The sequence below is a fragment of the Triticum urartu genome, chromosome 2 (genome assembly GCF_003073215.2).
Source record: "Triticum urartu cultivar G1812 chromosome 2, Tu2.1, whole genome shotgun sequence".
Taxonomy (NCBI): Eukaryota; Viridiplantae; Streptophyta; class Magnoliopsida; order Poales; family Poaceae; genus Triticum; species Triticum urartu.
The window spans coordinates 329,458,443-329,469,072 of record NC_053023.1 but is presented as its reverse complement, the minus strand read 5'-3'; the positions used below and the strand labels follow the sequence as shown (position 1 = coordinate 329,469,072).

General features: G+C 51.6%; 1 long non-coding RNA gene across 3 annotated transcripts; it reads right to left on the bottom strand.

The window, feature by feature from the left end:
• Positions 1-559: 559 nt before the first annotated feature.
• On the bottom strand, positions 560-10,346 carry LOC125537199. Of its 3 annotated transcripts, none has more exons than XR_007295678.1 (4): positions 9,675-10,341; positions 1,918-1,975; positions 787-1,256; positions 560-700 (listed from the first exon to the last, which is right to left on the bottom strand). It is a non-coding gene; the product is annotated as an uncharacterized LOC125537199 (long non-coding RNA). The 3 variants fall into 3 exon arrangements; XR_007295677.1 differs by lacking the exon at positions 560-700 and having other exon boundaries at positions 717-1,256; positions 9,675-9,965; positions 10,053-10,340; XR_007295676.1 differs by lacking the exon at positions 560-700 and having other exon boundaries at positions 717-1,256; positions 9,675-10,346.
• Positions 10,347-10,630: the final 284 nt, after the last annotated feature.

Here is a 10,630-nt window from a genome sequence, read left to right as displayed (position 1 = left end):
CTACCATGCCATGCCTGCTATTACTTAGAGTAGTGTAAGGTCCGATTCATTAGGAATGGATTGGAGTGCTATGATATGTTCCGATGTTGAGAGTTAAGTGTGTGAACACGATTTGATAAAGGTAGCAATGAGAGGCCATGTAGGAGTACACGGTGGGTTGTCTCATTGGGATCGTCCTTAAGAACTGAGTTCTACGTATGTTATCCAAGACTAGGTACTACCACACATTAGGTTCCGGTAACTCGACCCCTCTCGACTTATTAACCGCCTTGATCTTTGTTCAGGAGTTGCAACTAGTTTCTTGTGTTTGTAGGTAGTGCTATTTTTCTACCAAGTGACACCCGACAGGGTGGACTTGAGACAGACTAGGCACAGTGGCACAGTGTACCAAATGGCACCCGGATGGTGGGCTTGGGAATCCTCACTAGAAAAAAAGGCCCATCCATGACATTTTGGCCCGATCGATTTTCTTCCCGTCATGCTTATGAAACTTCTACGATGATAATCTATTTATATATAAAAAGTGCTTGACAGGGTCACCAGAATAAAGATAATTAGCTTAGTAAATCTCACAATAATTAGAAATATCTGACCTTTAATTCCATGCGAGGACAAAGTACAACCGTTAGATCTTAAAACGGGCAGGACCATACCGTGCCATGACGACTTCATGTTGAATTTCACGCTGCCACGATCCCACCTAGAAACCCAATAGGTTGGATCAGAAAAACGCATACACCATTCAGTGCAAAAAAACATATACAGGTTTGGCCATCACACGCGTACATGTTGGACCATGCCATGAGCGATCCAGCCACCCTATAGAAAATAAAAGGTCCAGGGTGGACCATGCCATGAGCGATCAGTCCATCCTAGGGGAAACGAAGGTCCAATATCCCCTAACAAATCAAAACTATCATATCTCTCCAAACGAAATATCTATCCAGAACCCTAAAAAAAAGAAAATTTGTCCAGACGGCATCCAAAAAGCCTCTCTTTCCATCGTGCAGGCATGATAAACTCAGCCATCCGTATAATACCTTCCCCACGACCTTGAAGGTTCATTGTTCTCTAGATTTTAGGGTACAACTTCTATATCATCTTCCTTCGGCGACCAACGCTTCGAGGTCAACTTCCTCCAAGCAGTGGCACTTTGGAAATGTCTTTCTCCAGAGGCACATGCCATCTCCGTCGAGCAATCAAACCACATCAAGCCAGCTCCGTCTAGCAATCACACCAAATCAAGTAAGTACCATCTGCACGAAATTATAGACCAGGCTTATTAATGGATCAATAATGGTTCAATTATGCTCTAGGCAATGCTCATCTAAAAATATTTGACATGTTCCCTCAGAAGGTTGATTATTTAGAATTCTATAGGTGTGGGTTCCTATCTTAATGGTGTCAGATTCATACTTTTTGCTCATCTACAAAAGGCTAATGCCATGGATGTTGCTTCCAGTGTTTTCACATTAAGATAATATACTTTAGAGTCTAGAATTATACTACAACTATAACAGGAACAGATGGGATAGTTTGCTGCGATATAGAGAAACATATTACAAATCAGACCTATTATTATAGATCAGACCTATTAGTTGATCAATAATACTTAGATTATATTGTAGGCAGTGCTAATCTAAAAAGATTTGACATGTTAGCTCACAAGTTTCATTATCTAGAAACAGAAAAAATAATGAAGTGTATTATACATACATTAAGAAACGAAATTATATAGGTGTGGGTTCCTATCTTAATGATCCACGTTCATACTTTTACTCATCTAGAGAAGGCTAATACCATGGATGTTGCTTCTAGTGTATTCACATTAAGATAATATACTCTAGAAGACTAGAATCATACTATAGCTATAACATAAACAAATGGGATCGCTTGATGCGATATAGAGAAACATACACATTTGATCAACCTCAAATGCTATAGTGGGTTCCTGTTGTAATGCCAGCAGCTCCATCTGAAACAAAAATTAAGACCAATTGTCAATCAAATTGTATTGATTTATGTACTATGATTTCCTATATCTATTCCAGTTAAAGAAGTCCTCAATTTACTTGGTTGTCACATAATCACTAGAGGCAGTTGTAACAGAAATATTTTGTATCTGTAAAGCTTGCATCTCTCTATATTACTTACTTTACTAATCAACATTTTGTTCTTATATTTTTAGGGCCTCAAAGATAATGGCACCTACACCAATGAATGCATTGACTACCCAAAACGAGAATACTTAGAAGTTAGAAGAAAGACCATTATTATGTCCAAGAAATGAAACAGTTTGCGGTATAAATGAGTATATAATGGATCAGCTAAAGGTGAAGAGAAAACTTATGTAAGCTGCGACACAATATGCAAAGCAACTACCTTTAATGCAGAAACGGAATTGTTACATCCAAGGGAATTCCTGAACAGCTTACCATTTCCTGGAATCCCAAATCCCGAGCTAAAATTGAAAGTTGGCATACCTGTGATGCTACTACGTAATGTCAACCAAAGTGATGGGTTATGCAATGGTACAAGGTTGTCGATTATTCAACTTGGAAGAAGATTCATCGAAAGACATGTTAGGAGCTAGGGTTCTAGGGCGGAGATTATAGGGAAAGGAGGGAGCAGGGCGAGGGCTGGAGCGCGGCGGCCGGCAGCGAGGCGCCGTCCTTGCGGCTGAGCGGTGGCGGTGCAGGAGAGAGACGGCTAGGGTTTAGGGTTCCGGCTCCTCTGGGAGCCGGGCAATAGAATAGTCTTATTGCTTGATTCTCAAAATAGTCTTACAACTTGTATATATAACCCCTGTTCAAGAATTCATCCGATTAACCAGTTAACTTGCCGATTAATCCCTACACATAGGGTCACCGAGTAGCCGATAAACCGAAAAATCGTCCGATTAATTGATTAAATGGCCGATTAACTTGCCGATTAGCCGATTAATCCCCTACTCGCTAGCCAACCGAGCAGCTACCAGTTAACGATTTCCTCAACAATGTATATAACCATAATCTGAAAATAAACTAAGATAACTTGGGCCTTAAGCCTGCCCAGTGGGCCCCCGACGGCCATAGACCTGGCCGGTCATAACATCTCTCCCCGCCTGCGCAAACAGCTCATCCTCGAGCTGAAAGTCGGGGTAGTGCTGGCGGAACTCCTCGCGTTGTTCCCAAGTAGCGTCCTCCTCTGGTAGCCCAGCCCACCGAATCAATACGTACCAGGAGCCGCGGCGCAGCTGAGCCTTCAGCGCCTTCTCCGGTGCAGGAAGGAGACGCCCGTCCGTGATCGGCGGAAGCGCCGGCGGTGCCGCGGGTGGATCGCCGCGGAATGGCTTGAGCAGCCCGACATGGAAGACATCATGGATCCGTGCGCCTGCCGGAAGCTGAAGACGGTACGCCACTTTGCCAATGCGTTCGAGGATAGCAAAGGGACCGGCATAGCGAGGACCGAGCTTCTTCCTCGCGCGTGGGTCCAACGACTGCGTAGAGCGGTGAAGTAGACGCAGCCAGACCCAATCACCCACCGCGAACTCCGCCTCGCGATGGTGGCCATCATAGTATCGTTTGGCCAACTGATGGGCCTGGAGAAGTCGTTGCTGGACCTCCGCGAGCATCTCATCCCGGCTCCTCAGAAGAGCCCCGGCTGCCTCGGTCCGCGCCGAGGCCGGGTCAACCGGCAGAATCGGCGGGGGCGGCCGGCCATACACCACCTCAAAGGGCGTCGCACGGAGGGCGGAGTGGTAAGAGGTGTTGTAGCAGTACTCCGCCCACGAGAGCCAGTCCACCCATGCGCGAGGGCGATCACCTGTAACACAACGCAAATACATGGCAATCACCTTGTTAACGATCTCAGACTGGCCGTCCGTCTGAGGGTGGAAGGCGGTACTCAGGCGGAGCTTCACGCCCGCCAGTCGGAAGAGGTCGCGCCATACATGGCCCGTGAACACAGGATCCCGATCACTGACGATCGAAGAAGGGAACCCGTGGAGACGGACAATGCCATCGAAGAAGGCCCGCGCGACAGATGCCGCTGAATATGGATGGCCAAGGGCGATGAAATGAGCATACTTGGAGAAGCGGTCGACCACCGTGAGAATGACGGATTTGCCGCCCACCTTGGGAAGGCCCTCGATGAAGTCCATGGAGATGTCCGCCCAAACCTGAGATGGGACCTCCAAGGGCTGAAGCCTACCAGCTGGCCGGAGTGTCTCCGTTTTGTTGCGCTGGCACGTCACACAAGACCGTACCCAGTCACGGACCAGGGCACGATCACCTGGAATGTAGAAGTCGGCACGGAGGCGATGGAGCGTCTTCTGCACTCCCTCATGGCCCGCCGAGTGGGCGAGACGCAGCACCTGCTGACGAAGATCGTCGTGTGCTGGAAGGAAGACACGGCGCCCGTGGAGAAGCAGGCCGTCGGCTAGACGCCACGGCTCCTCCAGCTCGCCCGCCGCCAGCTGCTACTGCAGGAGGAGGGCGTCGGCCGCGGCAGCAGTCGCCCGGCGGATGTTGGCGTAGAGGGCGAAAGAGGGCCCGGTGATGATGCAGAAGGCTGCCCCTTCCGCCGCACCGTCGTCCACATCGGCGTCACGCCGCGACAGGGCGTCGGCGACGGTGTTGAGGCGACCCGGCCGGTACTCGACGGTGAAATCAAAGCCAAATAGTTTACTAATCCACTGGTGCTGGGGAACCGTCGAGAGCCTCTGATCCAGCATGAACTTGAGGCTGTAGTGGTCCGTGCGGATCCGGAGGGAACGGCCCCAAAGATAGGGCCGCCAATGGCGTACTGCCTGCACCAACCCAATGAGCTCACGCTCATACGCCGCCAACTTAAGATGGCGAGCAGCAAAGGGGCGGCTGAAGAAGGCGAGGGGTCCATCGCCTTGGTGCAGGACCACACCAAACCCCGCACCGGAGGCGTCGCAGTCGACGGTGAAGGGAAGGTCGAAGTCCGGCATCTGCAGTACGGGTCCCGTCGTGAGGGCCCCCTTGAGGGCCTCGAATGCGGAAGTGGCCTCCTCATCCCAAGAGAAGGCGTCGCGACGGAGGAGACGCGTGAGCGGGGCCGCGATGAGGCCAAACTCCCGGATGAACTTTCGGTAGTACCCGGCAAGACCAAGGAACCCGCGAAGAGCCCGCGGAGACTGCGGAATTGGCCAGGCGGCGACGACCGCCACCTTGTCTGCGTCCATGGCCACACCCTCGGCCGAGATGACGTGGCCGAGGTAAGCGACCGAAGGTGTCCCGAATGAGCACTTCGAGCGCTTAAGATGAAGATGATGCGCCCGAAGCTCGTTGAAGACGATGGCCACATGCTGGAGGTGCTCCGCCCAGGAGGCGCTGTAGATAAGAATGTCATCAAAGAAAACGAGCACAAACCGACATAAGTAGGGCCGGAGGACATCGTTCATCAAGGCCTGAAATGTCGCCGGGGCGTTGGAGAGGCCAAAGGGCATCACCAAGAACTCGAAGTGGCCGTGATGGGTCCGGAACGCCGTCTTGGCGATGTCGTCGGGATGCATGCGCACCTGATGATACCCCGACCGGAGGTCCAGTTTGGTGAAGAAGCGCGCCCCATGTAGCTCATCCAGGAGTTCATCGACCACCGGAATAGGAAACTTATCCTTAAGTGTGAGAGCATTAAGGCCGCGGTAGTCGATGCAGAAACGCCAAGTGCCGTCCCACTTGCGGACGAGGAGGACCGGCGCCGTAAAGGGTGATGTAGATATCCGGATAATGCCCGCGGCAAGCATGATGGCGCACTGCCGCTCCAACTCGTCCTTCTGCAACTGAGGATACCGGTAGGGCCGTACTGCCACCGGAGCCGAGCCTGGCAGGAGATGAATACGGTGGTCGTAGACCCAGGCCGGCGGAAGGCCCTGGGGTTCCCCAAAAAGATCACCGTGCTGCTGCAGGAGGTGATCCAGCAGCGGATGCTCGGCCTCCGTGGTGGCCGCGGCTAGCTGGAGTGGGGGTGACGCCGGGGTGCCGCCAACGCCTTCCCACCGGATGCGGCGGCCGAGGCGCTAGAAGGTCATCGTCAGGGCGTCGAAGTCCCAAATGATGGGACCGAGTGTCCGCAAAAAGTCGACGCCGAGGATGAAGTCGAAGCAGCCCAAGTCGATGCCGGCACACGTGATGGTGAAGTGTTCGTTGCCGATAGTAATGGGAACGTCCCGAGCGAGCCCATGGCATCGGAGGCGGTCGCCATTAGCGACGGTGACCCGCAGCTGCTCCCCTCCCGAAGGCTGTAGTGCAAGGCGCCGCATAGTAGCCTTCGGTAGGAAGTTATGTGTAGATCCTGTGTCCAAGAGAGCCACCAGAGTCTCGCCGTGGATTGTGACCGGGATAAGCATAGTCCGCTCATTGCGGATGCCGGCCAATGCGTGGAGGGAGACGACAAGGGCCGTAGCCGGCGCGGGCGCGGGTGCCGGCGCGACCTCGGCGGCGGCTGGGTCGCCGAGTCCATCATCGGTGGTAGCGTCCTCTGTCTCATCGACTGTCTCCAAGTAGAAGAGGCGTGGGCAGACATGGCCCGGGGCATAGGGCGCATCACAGTTAAAGCACAGCCCCAGGCGGCGGCGCTCGAGCTGCTCGGCTTGCGAGAGGCGCCGGAAGGGCCGCGTCGCGGCTGGAGTGGCCGCCGGTGAGGCGGCTGAAGGAGCTGGCGCGGCCGGCGGTGGACGTGGAGGCACTCGGCTCCCCCGAGGTGGTGCGGGCCGTGTTAAGGCCTGGGCGCGCTGCTCGAAAGCCCGAGCGTAGTACATGGCCGTCTGCAGGTCCTGGGGTCCCTTCATTTCGACGTCCACGCGGATGTGGTCGGGAAGGCCCCCGACGAAGAGCTCAGCCCGTTGTAGTGCCGTCACCCCCGGTGCGTGACACACCAGAGCCTGGAAGCGGTCGGCGAAATCCTGGACCGTGGAGGTGAAGGGTAGGCGGCCCAGCTCGGACAAGCGGCTGCCGCGCCGTGGTGGTCCGAAGCGAAGGAGACACGGCTCGCGGAAACGATCCCGGGGGGGCATGCCGCCCTCGTCCTGCTCGAGGGCGTAGTACCATGTCTGGGCGGCACCCCGGAGGTGGTATGACGCGAGCCAAGTGCGCTCGGACGCCGGTGTGCGCTGCCCCCGGAAGAACTGATCACACTGGTTTAACCAGTTAAGCGGGTCCTCCGAGCCATCATACGTGGCAAAGTCGATCCGGGCGAAGCGAGGTGGTGTCGGGGTGGATGCGCCAGCGCCCACCGGTTCGTCGATGCGAAGAGCCGAGGACGGTGCGCCGAACTGTAGGGTGGGCACCGACGGGTCTCCGGCCTCCGTGTAGACCGGCGGTGGCGACGTTCCGGTGAGCCAAGCCGGAATCGGAGAGGGCAACGGCGGAAACCGCACCTGCTGGATCGGAAGCCCCCCGGAAGGGCCCTGACTCAGGCCGGCGCTAGGCGGTGGGGACGGCGTGGGGGCCGGCTCAGCCGGCACGGAGGGGGCCGGGGCGGGCCAGGCCGGCCACGGGGTTGGGGCGGACGCGGCCAACGCCGCAGGCGCTGGCGCAGGCCAGTGTGGCCAGGCCGGCGCTGGAGCGGCCGGCTGCTGTAGCGCCGGGTAGCCGCCGGCGAGCGCGGCGGGCACCGAGTACCACGAAAGCGCCGGCGGCCCGGAGGGCGCAGGCGGCGGGGGCGGCCCGTACGGGCTGGCCAGGAAGAACCGGATGCCCTGGACCGCGACGACCAAGTCGTTGAGGACCCCCGCCATGACCTTCGGGGTGTAGTTGGCCGGTAGGGTTGATGGCGGCGTAGCGGTGATGGGGGCCGGCGGATGGCCGGGTGACGCGCCGGGGACGAGGTCCAGCGGCGCGGACGGGAGGACCAGCGGCCCCGTGCCGAGGGGCGCTGACGCGGCGGTGGTGGTGGTTGTGGATGCGGCGGCGGTGGTGGTCATGGGCAGCGACGGCGATGGTGGTGAGGATGACATGGTCGAACCAGAGCTGGCTGGTACCAAGGTGTTAGGAGCTAGGGTTCTAGGGCGGAGATTATAGGGAAAGGAGGGAGCAGGGCGAGGGCTGGAGCGCGGCGGCTGGCGGCGAGACGCCGTCCTTGCGGCTGAGCGGCGGCGGTGCAGGAGAGAGACGGCTAGGGTTTAGGGTTCCGGCTCCTCTGGGAGCCGGGCAATAGAATAGTCTTATTGCTTGATTCTCAAAATAGTCTTACAACTTGTATATATAACCATAATCTGAAAATAAACTAAGATAACTTGGGCCTTAAGCCTGCCCGGTGGGCCCCCGACGGCCATAGACCTGGCCGGTCATAACAAGACAGATAATAACTGGAAAACATGTGGGAGAAAAGGTATATATTCCAAGAATAGTCATGTCACCAACAGAACCAGCATGGCCATTTGCTCTAAAAAGGAGACAATATCCTATATCAGTTTGCTTTGCTATGACTATCAACAAAAGCCATGGCCAATCTCTGAACAAAGTAGGACTAGATCTACCCAAACAAGTTTTCACGCATGGACATTTATATGTAGCCTTCTCAAGAGTAACAAAAAGGGTGGGACTGCGGGTAATGGTAAATGATGAAAATAACAATGAGGATGATGTGGTCAAGAACATATAGTCTATACAGAAATATTCTAAAGGTATGAACAAGTTACACAATTTCAACATGATGTTTCTTTCACTAGATGAGGCCACTGTACTATTATGTAAGAATTACATAAACTTACTACACAGCAAAATCTCTTAGACATAAAGTCTTACTTAACGATGCTAACATGATATGGAAGGTCGAATATGGTGTACTACCCTGCCAGAGTAATGCAAACATGCAGCAATAGGTGGAAATAGTTCATTACCAAACGTCAAAATTCTATATTTTGTGATACTTGATTGAGACGTGGGGAGTTTGAGAAACTAATAGTGAGAGCATCTGGTCATTGTTATATTTCATATTCAGCTATTATCTATTAATTTTTGTTGGTGAAATATTGTGAAAATGCATCAACAATTGAAAATATTTAATTACTACCAAACATCAACAAACTATATCATGCGATGTCTTATTCTTCAAGCTTACTATTGCATGCAAACCAATAGTGAGAGCATTAGGAAATAATTATAATTCACATGTACAATTCAATCAGACCTGTTTTCATATTCAATTATTATAAATTCATTATTCTCTGGGAAATGTTTAAACATCAATTATTTCGCCAACTGTACTAATTATTTCTGAAGTTGTTGAATATTAATAGGGGTAGGGGGCTAACACTGCCAATGTCGGTCCCAAGCCCGGAAAAAGGTGGAGGGGACATAAACATATTAACACTAAACCTTAAGATGTACTCCCTCCGTCCCATAATATACTATCATCAAGCAAATCAAAAACAAGAGCAGACAGTATATGTATAGTACTAATTTGCATTGGTATGTCTGCTCAAACATATACTTACTTTTTCAAATGTTGACTAACTTCTTAATATCTACTTTGTACCTCATTAAACACTTATAGAGAACTTAAAAAAGAATCAAATGTTCTTACAAAATTTGAGGAAAAAATGCTGAAATATTTACCACCAACATGCATTTCCTTAATAAAATTATATTTTTTAAATGGCGCAACACAGAAAAAGGTTAAGACAAAAAGGAAAATATGACAGTCAGGAAAAGAAAAATAAGGACCTGCAGTTCAACTTCGAAGACGGTTGCCGCTGTGGAGGATGAGGTTGATGTGTCGAGCTGCCTCGAGCGGAAATTGCGATGATGCCTCTGGCTTGCGCGCTTGGGGAAGAAAACGTAGCCACCTTCCTAATACTAAAGCTGTTTCCAAGAGAGTTGCAAGATGAAAACCACGACCAAATCAAATGCACGGACGACAACATCAACAGCAGCATGCAGATCGATGATCTCGCCTCCTCCCTAGCGCAGCAGATCCTTGGGCGTTGCTACCCACTATTCAGGAAGCGCCAGTCACTAGGACCACAAATCAACAGATTCAACAGCACACAAAGACCATGGGTTGGTGGATTCACAAGAAAAGGAAGAGGAACCATATGTTACATGTACGAGAGCTTGAGGATTTGCTGGCCGAGCTCAACAGTGCCGCCTTGCTGATGCACCTCAGGCTGGACGCGCCTATCCTCAATGCAGCGAATCAAGAGAGCTAGCTGATGGAAGGTATCCATCAGCAACAAATTTTGAGTGAGAAGAAAAAATAAGAGAGGAGAAAGGGGATCGGGCAGGAACATGCTTGCTTGTGTGAGGAAAGAAGAACGGACAAGTCTAGCTAGAAGATTACAGAATGGGGAAGAGTAGTACTGGTGGGACACATGCCATGGGACCAATTACGTATTGTGGGCGACACTGTGAGAGAAAACTATTTAATGTGAAAATCTAAGACGCCATTTGTTCTACTGAGTGCACGTCCATGAAAGTAAATACCAACAAACTTTTTATGGATATGTATAGTATATAAATAAAATAAACCATTTACACTACAAAAATCACTAAATAAAATATGTCAATATTGCAGAGCATTAGTGACTAAATCTATGACTACACGGAAACAATGAGAACATGTAGAAAAAATATACAAATTTAATTTAAAAAATTCAACCGATATAAAACTATAGTTAGAT